This window comes from Lissotriton helveticus, chromosome 1_1 (assembly GCF_964261635.1).
Source record: "Lissotriton helveticus chromosome 1_1, aLisHel1.1, whole genome shotgun sequence".
NCBI classification, from domain to species: Eukaryota; Metazoa; Chordata; class Amphibia; order Caudata; family Salamandridae; genus Lissotriton; species Lissotriton helveticus.
The window spans coordinates 536159911-536183439 of record NC_136057.1 but is presented as its reverse complement, the minus strand read 5'-3'; the positions used below and the strand labels follow the sequence as shown (position 1 = coordinate 536183439).

Genomic DNA, 23529 nt, shown 5'->3' with positions numbered 1-23529 from the left:
CGGATTCTCTTCTATATCGACATCATATTTAAAATGATCTTCAAATGAATCCAAGATGCCCAAAGTAGCACCCTAAGTAGCACCACAGACGTCATTTAGATTAGTTGCAGCGTAAGCTATGAAACTTGTCTTACTGACTTAATTGAAAAAGGTTCCCCACTGAAGCGCGCAAAGCCTGAGCTTTGAACATTAGTTGCTACATATAGAAAGGAAGACTTCTCACCAAGTGGGAGGGAAGATATCAGCGTTTTAGGTTAAAATGTACTTAACTTGAATGATTTGCTACACCAAAAAAGTTCTTTAAATGGGGTGCTCGGCTGCACAATGAAATTTTAATCCAGTGGTATTTTTTAACAATCTGAGAGTCTCATTTAGACTTTGACGGACAGGGTAGTCAGACCTTAAGCATGTATTGTAATTGCATTTATAAAGCGCTTACTTCCCTTGATGAGGCGTCAAAGCGCTTTTTCGGCGAGGTGCACGCTACTCCAAGACCCAAGAAGGATTGGTGTTGAATTAGTATAGTGAAATATGTAAGTAATTTGAGTGGTGGATAGGTTAGTCAGTTATTTGGATTCAGAAGGATAGCGGACGGATAGAAGAGGGAAAAAGGTTTGCATTTATATAGCGCCTGTTACCCCTGATGGGGTGTTAAAGAGCTTTTTCGGCGAGTAGCACGCTACTCCGGAACCCATAGAGGATTAGTGGTGAATTAGTATAGTGACATATGAAAATTGATAAGTAGACATGTTAGTCTGTCATTTTGATTAACAAGTGATGATTCAGCGAGAGAGAGAATAAAGAGAAAACCGAAGAAAGAAAGGGGGCAGGAGAGAGAGACTAAACCAAGAGAGGAGTTAGAGAAAGAGAGGGTTAAGAGAAAGACTGGAAGAGGCACATAGTTTATACAGAGGAGATATGGAAAGTAAAAGAGGGAGAAAGGAGAAAGTTAGAAAGGCAGAGACAAGGGTGGAGCAGTGAATGGGGGAAGAAGAGTGTAGCAGAGGGGTGTCAGCGAATGAAATGGATACAGAAACAATGAGAAAGAGCGTCTGACCAAGACAGACAGAAGAAAGAAAATGTTAGAGAGAGGGGGGGAATAAAAGCAGTGCAGGTGGGAATGGGATACGGGATGTGAGAGAGAAGGGAAGTAACAGGGAAGAAAGGTGGAAGCGGAGAGGGAGGATAATTAGCGAGGAGAGGAATGATGAACCTGGAGGAGAGAAAGTGAGGATACCTCTGGGGGAAATTATTATTATAATGTAATGTAAAAATTACTTATAAAGCGCGGCATACACCGGACGGTTTCTTGGCACTATTCACTTTATTCGGAGAGAGGCAGAGGGCGAGGAGAGGATAGCTTATGTGTAGATGCTACGGAAGAGGTGAGTTTTAAGGAGAGACCTAAAGTGAGGGTAGGAGGGAGAGAGTCTCAGTTCCAACGGAAGAGAGTTCCAGAATGAAGGTGCCAAAGAGGAGAATCTGAGACCTCCGTGTTTTTTGCGCCTAAAACGAGGTGTCTGAAGGAGCGCGAGATAAGAGGAACGGAGGTGCCTGGAGGGAACGTAAGGGTGCAGGAGGGAAGAAATAAAGGAGGGACCGATGCCGGCCAAAGATTTATGAGTCAGGCAGCCCAATTTGAACTTGCAGCATTCTGAAACAGGAAGCCAGTGAAGGACCCTGAGGAGGGGGCGAACGTGATGATGTTTAGGTTGGTGAAAGATCAGGCGAGCTGCCTGATTCTGTATCAGCTGCAGTCTGTTAATTTGGTATTGTGGAATGTCAACGTACAGAGCGTTGGCATAGTCAATCCGAGAGATGACTAATGCCAGCAGTGCCAGGGTGAGGGCTTCATTGGTCAGAAAATGAGCTATTTTTCGAATCTTCCTAAGCTGGAAGAAGCAGGAGGACACAGTAGCACTGACCTGGTGCTTCATTGAGAGGTCCTGTGAGATGGAAACCCCCAAGCTTTTCACTTTGTCAGCAGGGCGGGGGGGGGGGACGAGAGAAAGGGGCCAGTAGGTGGAATTCCAGGGATTGGATGGGCCTCCGATTATAGCACTCAATGAGGCGCGTGTTGGGCACAGGGCAGAGACACATGAGACTAGGTGGGCACTGTGGGGGCTTCGCAGCCTTTCGTGAGAAGGAGGCAGAGAAAAGGTGGAATCACTGAAGGAGGAACGGGCAGACATTAGCAACAGGTTAATAACTACATTTAATTTTACATCGCGTTAAATGGCGCACGGGTGGCCTCGGAGCACCTAAAAAGAAACAGCGAGGCCAAAAACTAAAGAAGAGTCGTAAAAACGTAGGACGTCAGTGGGGAGCTCAGGTCCCCACTCCTGGGCTCCCCGTAATCCTGGCGCAGATGCCTCTGCCCTCTCCGCGGAGACCCCCCTTCTGGAAAGGGTGCCCTCAGCACTGCCACTGGCGGGGGTTGTCTGGTTTTGCCCAGTCCTTGACATATGGGCGCGCTGTGCCCTGCCACCCTGCACAATCCGTGCTCCCGGATCCTGTGCCTGGGCTCCGCTTCGGGTAGTGCGCTTGGCTGATGTGCACAGTCCTGGTTTGGGCAGCAGTGGGAGCCAGGGAAAGGGGAGGAGAGGAAGAGGAGGAGGGTGGATGTTGAGGGGGAGGAGCGGTCCCGGCTCCAGCCCAAGAAATTCGGGCCAATCTGCAGTCGCCAGAGCCGGGTGTGGGCCAGTGCCAGGGTCCAGCAGATGCCAAGCTCGCCAAGGAGGATGTGCACAAGTGCCCACCAGCTCCATGGCTTGAACAATCCTGTGACCCCGTGCCCGCGACCTGGGTCGCGGGGTCACCACGGCAGCCCAGGCGCCAGCTCCCTGAAGGGGGGCAGAGGTGTCTAGTGATGGGCAAGGGGCACCACAGATGGAGCCCCTCCCTACAGCTTTTCTGACAATCCAAAGTAATACCTGACCAGGTGGCACCTCTGTGATTCTTGTGCCGGGGTCCTGGCGATGACAATGGGCACGTATATAAGGAAATGAAGGCCTGCTAGCCACCTTTCCTACCCAGTTCTTGCTCGAATCTGTGAAGAGATACCTTTGCATTTGTGTGCCGTGGTACAAAGTTGGCAGTGCCAAAGGGAATTTCAAAAGGCCGGTGAACCAGCCCCCACTCTTCGTATGCACTGCGTACTCGAAGGAGCACTTTAAAAGCTCATATGTGCCACTCTTCCCGTGGGGTACTTCATTCTAAACTGGATGAAGTCGTCACGAGATGCCGGTGTGGGCAAGTCCAGCGAGCAGGTGCGTCTTCCCACTAATGAACTTCTATCATAGCCCAGCAGCAGCCCAGATATCTGTCCGCATTGTAGAGAGGGTGCAGTCTTGGCAGATGAGGAATGCACACTTTTTGTCCGGTGTGGGACTTGGGCAGGAGGAACAGGCTGCCAGCAAACACAGAAGACAGCGAAACAGAAAGCAACTCAGCAACCGGGCTGTGACTGAGAGGGTGGGGGCTGCCCGCGCATGCGCGCTGTTTGTTATGAAGAGGGAGCCCGTGCGCCATAACGAAGTGCGGTAGCTGAAGTCCCGGGTCCCAGGAGGGGGCCCGGGTGAAGACCAGCAGATAGCACTGCGGAGCTCCCATGCCGAGACTGACCCACTGGCTGCCGAGGGAGAGAGGGACATGCGGAAAGAGCCCGGTGAGTGGGGTGGGGGGGTGTGTCTGTGTGCGCGTGTGTCTGTATGTGTGTGTGTCTGTCTGTGTGTGCGCGTGTGTCTGTTTGTGTGTGTGTGTGTTTGTGTGCGTGTGTGTGTGTCTGAGTGTATGTGTTATCCACTTCCTAGCAATGTAGGTCAGGAGATGTGCAAGGCGTGTGGGTGACCGTGCGCGCTCACATGGGAGAATCGCTTGCGCGTGCCCATCCCCTGTCTCACATTCCCAGGAAGTGAGTAACAAAAGATGCTTTGCCGGACACAGTGCTTCGCACTGCTTACACCAGCTCGACCTAAAAAGGATAGTGGAGGGATAGAAGAGTGAAGGATTTAGATTTTTTTTGGGACGTCACAGCAGTAGTGGGAGGCTTGGGATGAGTGAAAAAGGATGTGGAGGGGAAGAGTCAGAGGAAAGAATTTAGAAACGCTTGTTTTGGGAGATCAGCATAGTAAAAGAGGTGTCAGATGGTGCAATGAGGGGTAGAGTAGGGGATAGTCTAGAAATGACTATTTTGGGGTTCATAGTAGTGGTATGGGGTTTGAGATGAATGCGAGAGTGGATGTAGAGGATATTTTGATAGAGATATAGGGTGAGAAATATGGTAGTGCATTGGAAAGAGTAGTAGAAATAGTTTTGAGGCGAGTCACAGAGTTGAGACAGACGATATATTCAGAGAGGTATAGGGTGAGAAATAGAGTAGTGCATTAAATATGCTGAATTAGAAGAAAATAATAAATATATAGATCCATAAGTACATGGAAAGTTTATAGATGCATAAAGGAAGCAAGTAGATGTTGATTAAAGATATTGATAGAGGTATAGCGTGAGAAATATCGTAGTGCATTGAATATGCTTTTTTTGGGAGGAAATTAATAAATACATTGATCCAAGTACATGGAAGGTATATAGATGCATAAAGGAAGTAAGTAAAAGTAGACTAAAGATGCATTCAATAAACTCTGGTTTTCAAGTGTCGTACTTAAAAATTTATTTCTTTATTTATTCATTTTTTTAACATAGTTATTTGTCATGTTTATACAGAGCAATACACATATATAAGTACCTGTCTATAGTACAAATAAATGCTTATATACAGAGGGATATGCTGTATATTTCTGTTTGCGTATAGTGCTTATGTGGGGAAGAGCCAATTCTTGAGTAGTTTTCTGAAGATAAGGTATTTATCGGTGGATCTTATGTTGGGTGGTAAAGAGTTCCATATTTTGGCTGCTTGAACAGAGAAGGATGTGCCACTCATGGTTGTTTTCTTGTATCTTGGGATTTTGAGGCGAGGTGCCACTCTAGAGCAGAGGTTCCTATGATGAATGTGCTTGGTGATTTTATTCCTGATGAAGAGGGGGCCCCTTCCTTGCATCGCTTTGTGGGTGATGCAAAGCAACTTGAACGTGGATCTTCTGGCAATCGGTAACCACTCCAGTCTTGAGCGGGTGAGGGCCCGTAGTATGGAAGGAGTAGAGCGCTCGGTCAGACCAACGGATTTACCTCTATCCATCAAAGTGTAAAACAGTCCCTTGTATTTATGTACATATGGATTCACTGACCAAATCAAACAGAAATATTGGAGAGAGGTGTCAAACAGTCTGTAAGATCTTGTCAGGAGAAGGCAAAAATGAAAGATCATTACCGCGGTTCTCATCGCGATAGGGGACCCTCACTGGACCCAGCAAAAGTCAGTGTGCAGAAGAGATTGGCCTGCTGAGGAGGGTTGTCAGTCAGGTCTGACTGAAGTCCAAGCATTGTGGCTCACCCCCCTATGTATGATCAAAGGCTTTATGCACTACAATCCCCTGGTGTTTCCACTGATCACATTGGCAGTCCAGTGGCACTACTCAGGTGTTTCATATCATAAGGTCCCCTCATTGCCCATGGGGACGAAACATCATCATCACATTCTACAAATGAACCACCTTCACAGACCTTTAGCATTGTACTAGAGGACTGATTGATTAGCTGAACATATTGTATTGTGGTCGTTTGTTGTCCATAGAAACCCTCTTACGATTTATCCACACCCCCTTCCCTTTATAAGGTTATATTTCACTTGGTACACCGCACACTTATATGTGTAAATTTTTTGTGAAAAATATCATCACTCAGTAAAATTGTCTGCTTTGATAACCACGTCAAGATAAGGACTCTGATTCTCCTTCTGAAATTCACAGCCCACACATATATTTGCAATTGGACATCCTACCTATTAACTATCCAAATACAAAGGCCTTAGGAACCGTTGTTCTGTGCTACAACCTTACACACATTGCACCCACAATACACTAAACTACCTCTTGGCACTTTAACAGTTAGTTTTGTCATTCCAACAAATTTGGCACTCATTTTAGCAATAAAAGTGTGAGCAAGATTATCTCTAATTCGACCAGCAGCAAATTTAGAGTCAGCAGTTGAATGGTCAGTTTTCAGTCCACCTTACTGCCAGGTAAAACATGAGCTTTAGGGACAGTGAAACCTGCTAAATGAGCCCCACACCAAGGTAGAGGACTCCCATGATGTGGAATTCATTGGTTTTTGTACCTTCAAAAACAAAATCCTGCTTTGGGATTATGTTTTTGAAAACACAGAAACATGTTAAAAGTTTTGTTAGATAGTTCAGTCATTTTGCCTGTACCATCCGTCAAACATTTAATACATTGACAGGAACTGTTGTCAAGGAGATGTCTAATGAGCCCGCGGGTGAGGGCCCGTACTATGGAAGGAGTAGAGCGCTCGGTCAGACCAACGGATTTACCTCTATCCACCAAAGTGTAAAACAGTCCCTTGTATTTTTGTACATATGGATTCACTGACCATATCAAACAGAAATATTGGAGAGAGGTGTCAAACAGTCTGTAAGATCTTGTCAGGAGAAGTCAAAAATGAAAGATCATTACCGCGGTTCTCATCGCGATAGGGGGCCCTCACTGGACCCAGCCAAAGTCAGTGTGCAGAAGAGATTGGCCTGCTGAGGAGGGTTGTCAGTCAGGTTAGACTGAAGTCCAAGCATTGTGGCTCACCCCCCTATGTATGATCAAAGGCTTTATGCAGTATGATTTGAGCACACCAGCTTTCAATGCTCCTTACGTAATCAGAGATTAGACGTGTAGTAAATATATGTATTAATGCCTAATGGCTGCTATACAGATTTCACAATTCCACAATTGCCCTGCAGTTGGTGCCTATAAAGTGCTCCCCATTCCAGTACCATCATTAGCTTTTTAGGTCTCGCCCCTCACGATGCACTGCGCAGCAGTGCCCGCGCAGGCAGCCCTTTTGTCTGGGGTTTGAAAATGGACCCTGGAATCGTCCACGCTCGTGCGTGTGCCTTTCCTTTTGGGTTCCACTATTGGGCTTTGTGTGCGCGTGTTTTTTTAACAGAGCACGCAATAGGCCAAAGGCGGGTGCATTGCTCTGCCCATGGCCTATTGGTGTCTGTTACGCGCACCAAAGCCCATATGTTTTCAATTATCGTGCCCAGATACGGGCGCGATAATTGAAAACATATGCCTCACAGTGGCGCGTGCGTGCACCACTCGCGGATGTGTTTTTTTTTTTTTTTACAATAGTGATCACAAAAGGGCCGCTTGTTCATTTTCTGCCTTCTCACGTCTGTGCAGTCAATCACCTTGGTAGATTAACAGCATTCATCTCCCCTGCTCACTATTTCCAGAATTTAGTGCTGGGGTAGGACTGAGTGTAGCATCTCTCACCAATAATGTGGCGCTAAAACCCACTCAGTAGTCTAGCCGAGAGCAGGCACAGGCTGTTACTGGAGGTCCGAGGACCAGGAGATGCAATCAGAGACAAGCCAAGGCGAGAGCGCACTGCTCATAAAAGGAGCCGCGGATGTCGATGAAGCACCAGTCAGGGATGCGAGAGGCATCACTTCCGCCTACCCATCTGGGAGAATATTATAGAGCGGTACATGTGTGATGGGGCATTATTTGTTGAGGGAACAGAAATGTTGCTAAATGCTCAGGGTAGTGACAGCGCACACGTGCAGTAGCCAAACAGACTCCACCACTGTATGCCAGCCGGCTCATGCTGAAAAACTTCCTTGTCTGCTGTTCTAACAGAGGGCTGCGTACGCCTCTCATCCAATGACGGCGCACATTGTTTTGTAGTGCAGAGGCCTGGCGGAAGGGAAGGGCAAACTGTCAGGAATACTGTGTGTTCACCTTTCGTTGCCCGCTACTGTTTCGGAGGCCGCCTGTGACTGGCAAAGGTGACCTGCAGCTCGCAGTTTTCCCGCCTCTCCCCTACTGCCAGCCCCGGCACAATTGGTGGCAACAGCAGCACCCAGTGCGTCTCCTTCGAGGCTGACGAGATCGATAACATCACTGTGGTGAAGGGCATCAGGGTGAGTGAGCCCAGGGGCGTGCAGGAACTTGGGGTGCGAGGCAGCACTGACTTCCTAACATGAACACTCAAACCTCCTTAGCTGGAATATTAAGCAAACTCCTGTGTGAACTCACTAATGTGGGTCAAGAAAGTGGTGTTCGGTACTTTCCTTAAAGTACTCTGAATACGTTTAAGTGTGGTTGCATTCTAAATGGATAAAGAGGCTAAACTCAATAACTTTGCGCATTTATTGCTTTAAGTAAATCTTTGTATGCCTTCTGAATGATAAATATTGGAGCCTGTGAAGGGAAATCTAATTTGTAATATTTCCTTAAAAAAGTAATGGTCAGTGTAATTTATTTTTCTGTTTACCAAATTTCGTAATCTGAATGAGAGGATCTGTTCTTTTTGAATTATTTCCAGGTTTGTAATTTCTTGCTCACAGGAAAATCCTTCCTTTATTTGTTGACTTTTCTAGAAGGGAACTGTCCTAGCTCGTTATATATAATTGCGCGAGAGACTATTTTCAAAGAGCAATTTCTTGCAGCATGTGGTATCAGGAAGTATTACTTTTGGGTTTACTTGGCAGTAGAGTAATCGAATGCAATCTGGTGTGGTGTTAAAAAAAGATCACTTCAAAGACAATTTCTCGTGGCATCTTCCTTACAAGGCACAACACTCAGAAAGCAAACTCGTGCTGGCCGGAAAAACAGGGCTGACAAGGAGGGGCCATTTGGCAGAATTGTAAGGTGGGCAGCGTCACCACTCGCCTTCTCTGTTGAGTGCCAAGCCATCATTTCTTTTCTGAATGTTGGTGTTCCCACTGGTGGGATGTGGTGCCCTGTGAAGGAAGAGAGAATGGAGGATACAGACTCCGGACATCGCAGAGCCCTCTGTGTGCAGAGGAGGAAGTATAGGTGATTAATGAGGCTGCTGTCAGCCCTCAAGAGTCATGACCACCCGAAGTGACCATTTCTCTCACAATCACTCAATCAGACACTGGCTGTATACTCGCATGTAGCCGCGTTTTCAGTGAACTGTCTATTGAGGTACTAGGGGGCAGATTTACAAACCCCTTGCGACACTTTTACGCCGCTGTTGCGTCACTTTTGTGACGCAGTGGCGGCGTAAACCATGCGCCACGTTTTGACTTATTTACCACGTGATGCATCTAGGCAGATGCGTCACATTGTAAAGCCCTGCGCCACATGAAACCTGCGTCAGGTTTCATGTGGGCGTTCTGTCGCAGGGTGGGCGTTCCCTCGCAGGAAAGCCATGTAAAACGGACACAGTGAAATGTACAAGATTTCACTGAGTCAGTTTTACGACGCTGCTGCGTCAAATCCTTACGCCTGCTTGAAGCAGGCGTAAGGAGTGAGGCACCATGTTGAGTATGGGCGGCTCCTGTGCATTGCAGGAGTAGCGTCGCGCTGGCGACGCGACTCCAGCAATGCACCAGCCGTGCGCCTCAAGATGCGTCACACATCTGCCCCTCCTTGCACCATGGTGCGCCGCATTGTAAATGCGACGCATCTGTGGTGGCGCAAGGGGGGGATTACGTGACGCACCTGTTCTGGCGCATCCCTGCTGATTTGCAGAGATGCGCCAGAAGACGTAAATATGCCTCGAGCTATTTAATTATTATCAGATCGGAAGACCAAAGCTGCGGACTTTGGAAGTGGTGAATCAGGCTCAAGTCTCGGCGTCAGCTCAGCATCCTGTATTCTGGCTAAATTGCTTAATCTCACTGTGCCTACCAAAAATGAATGTGTCCTTGGGCAGTATAATGTAATGTAACTTGTGCTCAGCTAAAGCGCTCTAATACCTTAGGGGAGAGTTCGGGCTATATGACACTGCAAAAAAACTATACTTAAGAAAAGTTAGGGGTTTCTTGAGATTGGGATTATTTGTAATGATGCAGGGAGAACCAGTTATATGCATTTTTAATTGTAACCTAAATGCTAAATACACTTGCTACCAGTAAAGATGGACGGTGTGGTTGCTGTGTTTCAATGGCGTCTGTGGCCTAGGGGCGGGCACATTTTTAGACTTTGAAACTAGGAAACAGGTTTGAATCCTGGGATCGACTCCGCATCCTGTGATTCTGGACAAATCACTCAATATCATTGTGCCTTACCTGTAGCGTCTGCTTCTATTATAACGCGTTTTAATGCACATGTAAAATTTGCGTATTTAAAAACATATTTTTTTAAAACAGCACATCCCTTTAGGCAGGCAGATGACGGGCTCTTTGAGTTTGAACAACTAAAGTTTCATCAAATAATGTTCTATATTTGGGATGTCGGAGTCTTTATTGTATTAAAATGCTAATATTTGTTAAACATACTTCACAAGCCTACAATAAACACGTATTTCACAATTGTAAACAATCTTATGGGAGGTTTAAAATTGTGTTCTTTTGTTAGCTCCATTGTATAGATCAACAGAACAAGCATTTGCAATGCAATAGGTCTCTCATTTGCGAGAGTTTGAGCTATTGGCAAGGCTTTTTATTTATGTATTTTGAAAACGTGCAAGCGGTATTTATAGTCCTTGCTTATGAGAAGCAAGGCTGGCAGTAACTGCCCCTCTTTTACTGCCAGCCTTGCTTCTATAAGTACAAAGTGCGTATTTACACACCGTTTGCAATTTTTCAAAACACATAAATAAAAGGCGTTGTCATTTACAATGCCAATAGCTCAAACTCTCGCAAATGCAAGACCTATTGCATTGTAAATGCTTGTTAAGTGAGCAGCCATTCCCAATGAAGTAACATTCTTTCTCTTTCTGCATCTGTCTTGCATAAAGAATAGGTAAGATGGGGGCAGGTGAGTAAGGTTGCACAACTTAATGTTAAAAAGAAGGACCCTCCAGACCAGACAAAATAACTGTAAATAGCACCAGGCAGAGGGGAATGAAACGATGCCCCACAGTTACAGAAACATTGGAGTAGCATTGCCACTAGCAAAGTATCCTTTATTTTGGCCCAGGAACTCTGGAAGTCGGTCGCCATTGCTCACTAGACCTGCAGATTGGAAGCTGCCATATTTTTGAGAAAACAATCTCTCATAAGGTCTTTGGCGACATAAAGGGTGTTAGGACACTAAGGGGCAGATTTATGTTAACTGGCGAATCCCCAGGGATGCGCCAGTTAACATGCACCACAGTGCGCCACTGCTCCGCCACCCATGGTGCGCCGCATTTATGATGCGGCGCACCATGGTGCAAGGCAGTGAGGATGCGTGACGCATCTCTCGGCGCACGGGCGGCGCATTGCAGGAGTCATGTCGCAAGTGCGACATGACTCCTGCAATGCACAGGGGCCACCTATTCAATGTATGGTGCGTCACCCTTACGCCTGCTTCAAGCAGGCGTAAGGAATTGACGTAGAAAGTGACTGAGTGAAATCTCATAGATTTCACTCATCCACTTTTAGGAGGCGTTCCTGCGTAGGAACGCCCCCCCCCTGCGCAGGAACGCCTCCTTATGGCGCAGGCGTTTCCAACGTGACGCATCTCCTAGATGCGTCACATTGTAAATAGGGCGCATTGTTTGCGCCGCCGTTGCGTCACATTACGTGACGCAATTGCGGCACAAGGAGGCGCAAGAGCCTCATAAATCTGCCCCTTAGGATAGAAATGCACAGTTAAGGCAATCCAGTGGTTTGTTCCCGCCCGAATGAAGCTAGGCTGACATGAGAGGGAATTGGGTTGGTTCAGTTAAGGAGCACACTGCCTTACTTACCTGTGTTAGTTTCTGTAATCTTGTCATGTTCACAGCAATTTATGGATGCTATCATCACCAAGTAGTTTGCAAGCACCAGAGCAAATGGCTGGGGCAAATGGCTGCATGGTTTCTACCTGTGCCCAGCTCATCTACATCATTTTGAGATATAAATACACACATGCTCAGTACCTTTGATGAGGACCAACAGCAGCAGGGGCTGAGAAAGGTCATGGGCATCCCTGCTAGAAGAAACAGATCGAGCCGGAGCCAACAAGATCACTAGCTTCGCAGCTTCTTTGGGATTAGCCGGTGGGCGGTGCATCCTTGACACTGGACTTCACATCGCGCCTGCAGCCTCATTAGAACTGTAGTTGAGCTACGCATCCTGACACAGGCCCTCTTATTGCAAGTCACTTGTCAGCGGCAGCTTCAATGATGATGCAGGACTCAGCATCACAAGTGTTGCAGCTTCAGCCGGTGCGCGCCACACCCTCAACGCTGCATTTTACATTGCAAGCCCCTCTCTGACAGACTCCTCAACAACAACACAGGACCTCACATCACAGCCTCACAGGTCCTTGGAACTGATGCTGTGTGATGCCTCTCTTACCAGAACCTTGCATTGCCTCGGCTGTGCGATGTATCCGCGACGCAGGACTGCGCAACTCTTCGACGCCAGGATTTAAGGTAGTGTTTTTCAGTGGACCTTACTGGGTCCCAGAAGGCGTACCATTCCCATGCTCCATTGCTGTTGGCCAGAAATTGTTTTTTTGTCGCAGTCTACTGTTACCAGATACCCCCAGTTAACGCTTTGTGCCTTTTGGTGCTATTTACACTTAAATCTTTTAAAATGCACGGCTCCAGTTTGGATATTTGTCGTTTTGGTGTTAAAGTATTTATTAACTTTTTTCTATTTTTATAAATTGGTGAAAGATATTTCCTGTGTTGTGTGTCACTTTAATACTGTTTGAAGTACTGCATAAATACTTTACACATTGCCTCTATGTTAAGCAGGGCTGCTCTGTGCCAAGTTACAAGGGGGTTGAGCACAGGTTAATTTGGGGTTTTACTTGTGACTTCACCCTGACAAGGATTGTGGTTTCTGCTTGGGTAGGATTTTACTTCCCTCAATCTGAAACCCAATTTCTTACAATACATCAATACAGGAAGACATGATGATAGATGATTAGCACTGATAATGAGTATTAACACAGACACCTGTTCAGGCATATATGTGCTATTGAAATGTTATGTTAAGTTATGTTAAGATAGTTTGTATAGCGCACGAATCACCGGGGGGCATCTCGGCGCTTTTTCTTAGTCACAACAAGAGACAAATAACCAGATAAGGCAGCATTAGAACAGGTATGCTTTAAGATGTTTCCTGAAAGCCATGTAGGAGGGGATACTTCGAAGGGTCACGGGGAGACTGTTCCAGTATTCAGGGGCCAAATAAGAAAAGGCCCTGCCTCCTGAACTACTGCGTTTGATACGCGGAGTGTGGAGTAGTAGCAACGAGCTAGACCTCAAAGGGCAGTTGGGAATATGCTTTTCCAGTTTCTGCTGGAGATATATTGGTCCTATACCCTGGAGAGCAGAGAAGGTCAGGCAGCAGACTTTGAAAAAAGACCTTTGTTTAACTGGAAGCCAGTGCAAAGTTTTCAGCAGTGGCAGTGAAGGAGTACCCGCTGGTTGATTCAAGACCAACCTAGCGGCCGTATTCTGAATAATCTGCAATTTCCTCATGTGGGTTATACCGACCTCGGCAAGCAAAGCGTTGCCATAGTCCAGCCGGCTTATAATCGTTGCCTGGGTTATGGAACCACCATTTGCCTCTCTCCAGCACTGTCTATGTTCTTTGCTTCCACTTTGATTATGTTTTTGTCCTTATACTGCAATCCATAAATATTCACTGTCTAAAAAAAGTGAGGTTCTTCACAAATGATGGGGAAAAGGATGCCATGTTCGCACTATTGGCTCCTGGCTTTACAATGCAATTTTTTTTATTGGTATCTTCAAAAGGACTCTATTTTCTTCAGGAAGCCATTGAGTGGTTTCTGGTGTTGTCCATGTTACAGTTTGTATTTGTAAAATAATTTAATCTTGCATTTCTTCAAGATTAATCAGTTCCTCCTCTTCTCCTTTAAAATAAAATGGTAATAAAGCGTATATTATTTTTTAGCAATTGCCCCATCCTGAACTGAGTGACAGGATGGGGGGCGGGGGGTTGGGGAGAGGGCAGTGCTGTTGTGCCGAGTGGTAGCTGCAGGGAGCTGTCTCTTAGGCCGGCTGTCTTGGGGCAGCCAGCCACACATGCACATTTTAAAGTTTGCTAACCTAGCTGTCTTAGACAGCTGGGTTAGAGAAGGCGCAGGCCTCCAGTGCTCTTAGGAGCGATGAGAGAGCCCATTCCTGCCAATCCTGGCCCTGCTCTCATGATGTGGGAGCAGCGTTAGGATTGGTTAGTGCAGTTTCTTGGTCCTGCTGGAAGAGAGACGACGGTAGAGGCGGGCGTAGAGTTGCGCTTTAAGGTAAGTGTTTATTTGTTTTTATTCCCTGCCCCACCACCCTTGGTACATAGCAGCCACCACTGCATCCTAGGGCCATAAAAAATCGCAGGTGTTTCGGTGCTTAATTAGTATCATTTAGCACAATATGAAAAAACTCTACAAGGCATCTTGGTGCTAAAACAAAGTCAGTCCTGAGTGCTATGCAGTCAATCTTAGTGTAACAGAAGGAATTGTGAGGCCTAAGTAAATGAACATGGCCTTTGATAGTCCAAACACTAAAGCTGCAAGCATTTTGTAACCAATTTAGTGATACTCTCAAAGGTCAACCTCCACATCATACCCTTTCTATAGAAGGGAACCACCAAAAATGACTGTGAAGCAAACAGCAGTGTTCTGGAAGGGAAAAGTGCAACACATATTGTGCAAACGCAAGGGGCTACTTCATGATAGAGCTTAGTGAATAGTGCGGAGAATCATGAAAAGGATCAGATACTAAAGGGCAATGAGTAAAGTGATCTTCATGCCGCAGTGATGTGGTAAAGTTTCTTGTGTTTTACCAGGGGGAACACAGGCTTCCTTCAATCTTGCTTTCATAGATTTTAAAATGCAAGGCATGACTTTCCACAAACTCAGAGCTGGAGAAAACAGGATGCGATTAATTCCTTAATGTGTGGCTCTACACAAAGACCTTGATCCAAAGGGAAAGGGAGATTTCTGACTTTTGATTTGTGTGTGTCATATTTTTATACGAATATATTTCATGGAAATAAAGTATTACCGAATCTGAATCTGATATATGGTTAGCTGCCCCTTGTGCGAAGTTAGGTTAGAGATGTGGGAACCAAACTAAAGGTTCTGTTTAATGACCAGAACCTCAGTTTTTTCTACATTCATGTTTCAGGAGTTGCTAGTCTTCCAAAGTCAAACTGCTCTAAGACACACACCCTCAGACGATCCATGTTGTTATCTGGCGGCTTCGGCTGCTTTACCATTTTAATTGACTTGGTATGGTCCTCTGATTGAAATACAAAGAATCCGATGCACAAACTTTTCATATAGATGTAAAAAACAAAATCTGGAAAGCGACAACCACTCCTGGAATCAATGAGAGACCTGATGGGTGGATGATTAAAAAGGTTTAAGGGCAATAACATCCACCCTTGTGGCTTGGAATGAGATGAACTAATCCAGGGCTATCCCACTCTTCTCTGCCATTCACATTCAAAGCATCTGAGAGATTCAAGGGATTTGAGCAGGCAAAGGGTAAATGCCCTGGACGTGGGATCTTTGTTTCAATTGCCATCTGCTGAATGAGGTCATTCAGATGTGGTGCAAAGGGTTTATGTTACAGAAGTGGAAGATGATTGCTTGCTCTATGTCCTGCATCTAACACCCAGAAGTGCCTTTTGATCATGAAAGATTGATTTGAGGATGTTGTCCAATAGACCAAAGCATATCAAAAATAATGTTGCAGAGGGTTCCTTGGACTTCATAAAATTGTGTCATGTTCATCCATCTGTTGCACAATAAATAAAGCCTCAAAGCTGAGTATGAAAAAGCGAATCCAAATGCACTGCTGCCACCAGCACGTTTCTGGGCACGGACCTTTTTGTCACTTACTCACTATCCTTGTCCCGTTGCCTTGTTTACGGAAACAGGAGACAGCAGATTGGTCACCCTAGGCTGTGATTCTTATTCCTTCAGTGTATTGGTAGCCCTTCCTTTATTTCCACAAACTTTATGGAAATGAAAGACCAGCTGCTGAACATTCCTCGTTGGTGTGTGTGGTGCTCCCTCCCAGGTTGTAAAGCCAATGGGTAGGATGTTCTGGGGTAATGGCGCTGCAGTTTCTGCCAGGACATGATCAAAAAGCAAGGAATCTAATGTCTGCCTCCCTGGCATAAACACCCTGTTCCTTCAGTCTCTCGAGAACATGATTGGGGGCCTGTTTACATGTTTTTTTTTTACAAACTAAGACTCTCTGGATGCAAACCCGCAACCAGTGAGCCTTTCACGATCCCAAGCCAGGGACCATGATTAGGGAGGAGCAGGGAGCTCACACTGCATAAAACACCATAGGCTGCAGCATAGCTGAGGTGCATGATAAACGATTTACTAGAATGCTTATTGAAAGCAGAAACACAGGGGCTTATTTATGATACCGTGTGGCACTTTTGAGCCACTGTTGCGTCACTTTTCATGATGCAGCAGTGGCATAAACAATTCACCACGTTGCGCTATATTTACAAAGTGACGCATCTAGGCAGATGCGTCACCTTGTTAACCCCTGCACCACATTATACCTGCATCAAGAATAACACATGCAGGGTGGGCGTTCCCCTGCAAGAAAGACTCGTAGAAGTGACGCATTGAAATTTATAAGATTTCCATGCGCCACTTCTAGGCTGCCATTGTATCAAAACCTTATGCCTGCATAAGGGTGACACAGTGCATTAAGGACAGGCCTCCCCCATGCAGTGCTGAAGTTGCATCATGCTTGCGACAAATCTCCAGCAATGCATGACTTTCGCAACAAAAGATACGTCAGGATGCCATACGTACCATCTTTCCTTGTGACATGGAGCGCCATACATTAAATACGGCGCATCCATCGTGTCTCAAGAAGAGTGCAGCGAAAACTTGTTGCATTGCTGTTTTGTCTCAGCAATGCAACAGTTTTGATAAATGAGCCACAGAATATTTACCTCTAAACATGGGTTACTTTCTTCAGAAGAAGACTCAGATCGAGAGGAGGGGGTTGTTTGGAAAGGGATTTAGCTAGATGTTAAATGAGGGCAAGAGCTAGTCATCACCAACATAGAAAACACAGTAAGCAAAAAATGTTGTGTCTAACTAGGCTCATGTGTCTGTCAGAAAGTTATCGAATGACACAAAAGTTATTTAAGAAACAGTGCTTGACTTCCGAGTTTTTCTTTGAAAAATCATTGCTTTCAGGGATGCAAGTTTAATATAAGTGAGTCTGAACTATACTTTCAGAAAAAACAGGACTGAAGCACTACATCATTGGTCAGCAGGTAGCCTTAGTTTTGGGCTGAGGGCTCGCCCTCATGTACATAAAGACTGTAACAAGAAAGACTGTGTGGTAATTAACCCATTACTTACCCGTAATCTACCTTATCACAAGGATAGTCCTCCTCATCATAGAGTTTACTCCTGAGACTGTCCCTCCTCCCCAAAGGGTCAATATCCAAGCTTTCTTGAAGTATATCAAACATGGTTGGTGCTTACAGATCCTTCTCACCCCAGCCACTTCATGTTAGTTACCAAGGTTTAAATTGTGTCACAGGAACTCTGAGAGAGGGAACTTACTATGATGAGGAGGACTATCCTAAGGGTAATGAAGAGTATGGGTAAGTAATGGGTTCAATACCCCAACGTCTCGTCCTCCTCGTCCTAGTCTTTACTCGTGAGGGTATGCCAAAGCCAAAAAGAAGACAGACACAATATATACTGCTCAAATAATAATATTATATTCTATAATTACTTCAGATTTTAGAACTTATTATCCAAAATGACTAGAATAATTAAGAGACATTTCCAACCTATAATGTTGAAGAAAGGTGTTAGGATTAGCCCAGGTGGCAGCTTGGTATATGACTTGTAAGAGCACTCCACTTGTCTCTGTTCAAGAGGTAGCCATAGCTGAGTGGATCTATCCAACATATTATCTGCAGTGGACGCTGTTCTCCTACAAAAACATTGAATTCAGAAATGGCCTGTTTAACCGATCTACTGTTGGTCACCATTGCTGCCTCCCTTCCTTTGCTTGCTGATCCATAAGAAACAAAGAAAGACTGAGATCTTCTTAATTCCTTTGATCTCTTTAAATACATCATCAAAGCTCTTCTGATATCTAGAGAAGAAAAAACATTTTCAGACATGTAAAACTGGGAGAACAATCTCTTGGGTTTAATGGAATTGAGACTGCACTTTAGGTTTGAATCTAGGGTCCGATCTGAGAACCAGCCCGCCTGGAAGGAACTTCAAATAAAGGTAGGAAATTAACAGAGATGTTAACTCCAATAACCTTATTGCAGATGTTATTGTTACCAAAAAGGCAATAATTGGAGAAACCCATTGGGTTTTGTGAGTTGAATATAGCGTTTCAAAGGGTACTTAAGTATACCTTGCAAAACCAGTGAAAGACCCCACAAGGGATTGGGTTTGATATTTTCTGTCTTTCGGTAAAACAATCCAGAATCTTGAAAGGATTTCCTGAAATGGGAACACAATCTGATTTATTACACCATCATGAAAAATGTACCCTGTGCTTCACATAGGACTTAAGAGTTGAATCTTTCTTTGAAGATTGGATGTCACAGGCCACCTCTTTGGAACATCTAAATTGCTGTAATATAAGCGTTCCAATGTTCAGGCCATCAGGCTTCACTGACCCAACCAGATGTACATTAACACTGGAAACTAAAGGGGAATGGGATGAAAAGGAAGCATGAGATAGGGTTCTGTTGACATCTGTGATAGGAGAGGAAACCAAGGTTTCATCAGTCACAAGGGTGCAATTAGGGTTCCTATTATTTTCTCCCTCCGAATCCTCTGAAGAACCCTCTGGAGGAGGGGCATTGGAGGGAAAGTTTAAAATAGCTCTTGAAGCCACAGGATTAAGAATCTATCCCCATGCCTCCATGCAGTTTGTCTTCATACAAAAATGATCAAGAAGGGCATTTGTGGGTGATGCAAAAGGTCTAGAGTTGGCTGACCCCACAATGATTTACATATCGAAAAACCTCCTAACTGAGGTGGTTGTCTCTTGAGGATGGATGATTCCAACTGAAATTGTCGGGCTGGAAGTTGTCCTTCCAAGGAATATACATAGCTTTGAGGGAGGGAATATTCTAATCTGCCCATAGAAAATCTTGTTGGCTAAAGTAGGTAAAGTCAGAGACTTTGGCCCAAAAAACCCATGTCTGTTCCCGCAGGATTTTGCGACATGGTTGTCGGTTATTACAATCACAGGCCAGCTTATAAGTGCATTCTTGATCCGCAAAGAGTCCTGCTAATCACTGCTAACTAACGCCAGTTTGAGGAGTTTTGGCTCTCTATGAGGGACCAACTGACCCTATTGTTATGCCCTGGGGCAGAGGTTCTATCTGAAGGTTTTCTGGGATTACCCACCATTGGAGGGTCTGAACAATGGCCTGGGACTCTGGTATCTGAAAATGTTAGTTCTTGGAAGCCGGAGACCATTGAGACAGGACATGTAGCTCCAGAGGCTTCAGATGGTGTCATCCCCATGAGACTACTTCGGTATAAAAGGTCAAGAGACCTTGAACTCCCAACCACTGATAGGCTGAAACAGAGTTGAATTAGAGTTGTTTTTGTTACTGGAATGAAGGTACAGTCTCCTTGGTTCTAGGAGAAATGATCTTGCACGTTACATGTTGAAGAAAGCTCCAATGAAGGTTTTCTGAGATGTTGGAATCAGTTGGGACTTCTTTTTCTTGATGAAAACCCCAGAGATTCCAGGCTTTGCATGTTCCTCTGTCTTAGAAAAACAAGGAACAAACATTAGTCAGTCATTCAGATATGGAAATATAGCACCAAGTGTATGAAATGGAGATATTGGTTGAGGGGGGAGGAAGCTCAACTCAGGCAACAACCACAATCCTTGTCAGGGTGAACCACAAAACTCACCAAAGGTACCTTTGCTTAATCCTATTTAAGAGATGAAAATATGTGTCTTTTAGCTCTACTGCAGAAGGACCACCAAAAGAGAGTTCGCCTTGAACAACAGACATTTGTGATACTTCTTCAGGTTCTTCATAGTTATTACTGGATAGAGAGGGTATTGTATGATTTCAGAACTAGAACAATAATTGAGAAGAATCTTAGCCCATTTCCTGCGAATGGAACTGGAACGAGATTGCCTTAATTTCTAATAAGGCTTGAATCCCATGAATCATTGATTGCTTTTACACTGGTTCCTGGGGTAAAGTAATCTTGACAAAATAAGGTTGAGGAGAAGGTGAGAGGAACTCTATGGAATATCCCTTATGGATGACGTTGAGAACCCACTTGCCAGATACTACTACTTTCCATCTTTCGCAAAAGAGGCTTATCCTTCCTCCCATGATAGGTAATTTTTAGGACCTTGGGCCTGCAGCTGTGGTTGCAAATTGCTCCCTCCCGTGACTCCTCGACCTCGAGCTTGGCCTCAAAAGAGAGGTCTGTCCTGGAGTTTTTTTGTGAATCAATGACTTTTTCAGAGGAAATTAATTAAATGTTTGAATAATTTTTCTCTCCTTCCAACTTTATTGAGCAAATTATCAAGTTTTGTGGAAAACAGCTCATCTTCTGTGGAAGGTAAGTGGAGAATTTGGGACCTTTGAGCCTGCTCCAGTTTCCACAAATTAAGCCACAGATGGTGTTTTGCAGAAATAGATGCTCGCGAATACAGTAGCTGAAGCCCTAAGTGAATTGAAAGAAATGATGGTGAGGAACTGGGAAAGCAGCTCCATATTCACTAAAATGTCTGTGGGAACTTATGATCCTGCAGGCAGTTGTAGAACAACTGAAAGTTCTTTAAGATTGGTTGATGTGCATATGCTCCATATGAAGATGCATGCAAGAAAATATTGTAGGCTAAGTAAAACCGTTTAATATCTACTTCCCCTCTTTTATCTGATGGATCAGAAAGGGTGATTCTTCTGAGGCCAAGAAAGTTGAAGTAGACATGCAGGCTAATATAGTGTTCACTTTTGGAATTAGGGGATATTTCTCTTTGCACTTCTCTAATGCCTATCTTTTAAAAAGTAAACCCTGACTTGTCTATATCTTTCCACTCCTTGAAAATTATTTTCTCGATTACCTTATGAATCAGCAGATCGTCTGCTGGAGGTACATCATATTGCACAAAAAATGTTATCGGTTAGGAGATCTCGGGCTTGGAATCCTGGCATCTTTCAGGTTTGCCAGGTCTTGTTTCAGGTCTTCCTGGTATTAGGACACATGAATATATTTCCCTTTAGAACAGAGCTCATTTTCCTAACTATCCTCATGGAGACTTTTCTACTTCTTTAATGAGGTTGGACTAAAGTATTTGTTTACAGCCTCATTGAATTCAACTGTGAAAGAGACACAGCCCTTCCAAAGTGACTCTAGAAGTGCTCCCGATGGGCTTCTTTGTAAACAGCGAGTCGCGATAGAGGCAGCAACGTCCCGTTTATGATAATTGCTTAGTAATCTGAAATCTCACAAAGCAAGACTCACTAGGGAAAAAGAACCTTGTGCGCACCTCCTATCAATGTGCACGCACCGTGTGTGCACTAATATAGTGGTGAACAAAGGTCAATGGCAGAATTCTTTGCTCAGTATACCTGTTTGTAATCTTCCCCTGCACCAGCTAAAACACCTAGGTGGTGTAACAAGGAACCAATGCAATTTCATGGTAACTGCTAAAGCAGGATGCAGTAAGTACTTACCTTTAAGTTAAGCAGCGACTCCGGAGGGCAGGAAAACAGAACAGTAGGCATCTGGGGTGTAAGGGATCCTTATGCACCAAGCACGCTTTTTGTACTTCAAGCAAGCTAGGGTTCTGATCCTATGGGGGGGGATGAGGCAGCCTCACGAGTAAAAGCTATAACGAGGAGGACGAGGTGCAGGGATAATGTAAAGTGATGCAAACAAAAACAACTAGCTCTGGGATATCAGTGGTAAATAAGTTTGGTAATATCCTCCAATGATTTTTAACAGCACCTCAATTATCACCTCCTCTTCACTATTCTGAGTTCCAAAAACCCCACCACAATCTTTGTTGGCCAAGACTACAGATTGGAAATACCAAGTGACAGCAGGACGACTGTGATATAGGCAGTTATACTTAGAATGGGGCGGGCCTGCTCCAGGACTCTAGTAAACTCTGTTTATAAACTAATCTGAGTAGAATGAATATACATCTATCATAGTCCACAATTCCCCAACAATATCCCCCCAAACACCACCCCAAGTTGTGTCCAAGTGTCAACCCATCCAATATACACATATGTCCCAGCATGGGTTGGCGCACAAGCAAATCAGGACCCACTTTTAAGCCCACTGTAGTCCACTTAAGGGGCATATGTACAAGCCCCTAAAGCTAGCACGCCACTTTTACGGAGTTGTGGTGGCGATAGGGGCTGCGCCTTATATACAAGGCAGCGTTAAGTCACTTAACGCTGCCTTGTACATAAGACCGCCTTTCACGCTATGGTTAGCGTGAAAGGGGCGAGCAGTAGGTGTTGTGGTGGTCATTCCACCGCAACACCCATTGTATTTGACGCTGCCCACTATGTACAAGGGTGGCGTACATAGGAGGCAGTGCCAAAATTAAGACCAGGAAAACCATGGTCTTAAGTTGGCGAAAAGAGGATAAATGCATTATTTCTCCTCATGTTTGCTTTTTCTATGTGTGCTGCCTTGTGCAGCACATATGGAAAAAGCAAAATGCCATGCTTTGTTAATGTGTAGGAAGGTGCCCCTTCCTGTACATACACAAACCTTTAAAAAAAATCAATTTTGTCACTTTCATGTCTGTTGCATGAAGCAGCACACATGAAAGTGACAGAATGGCATTTTAGGGTTGTTTATGTGCAGGAAGGGACACCTCCCTACACATAAACAAACCTCCACTGCACGCAGACACCCTTGCACTCTGGTACAAGGGTGCCTGCGTTGGCACTAAGTCGCCAAACTTAACGCCATCGCAGGGTGAAACGCAAGGCTGCACCACATTCTTGTAAATGTGGTGCAGCTTTGTGTTTCGGAAGTGGTGGAGCGTGTATTTAAGCCAAGAAGGCTAACGACACGCTCCGCCACTTCCTTGCACATATCTCCCTACATTTGGTGGAAAGCAGCACCATGGAATATTTTTGGTCAAGGTTCACTCACAAACAACAATTGACATAAATGAATCGCTTATAATTATTATTTTATTTAGCATTTCTTCAGGTGTAGATTAACAATGGAATTTGAAGTTATTTTGAATGTTTGTATACTGTAATAAAATGAACCTTTTATAAGACGATTGTTACGTGCTTTATCTAGAAAACGAAGTGAAATATTCTGAAAACATACACTTTTAATGATATATTGTAAGATAATGTATCATTTCTAACTTTAGAAACCAAAAATAGGATTCGTAATAACTTCAAATAAATAAAATAAAAAATAGGATACATGACTATTTTTTCCCAATTATATTCCTACCCCTGAATCGTTTTTCCCATATGGCAACTCAGTTAGT

General features: G+C 44.7%; 1 protein-coding gene across 6 annotated transcripts in view; it reads right to left on the bottom strand.

The window, feature by feature from the left end:
* The window catches only part of PTPRO (protein tyrosine phosphatase receptor type O), a 1002672-nt gene that overhangs the window by 335115 nt on the left and 644028 nt on the right, over positions 1-23529 (bottom strand). The gene's annotated exons all lie outside the window — the stretch shown is intronic.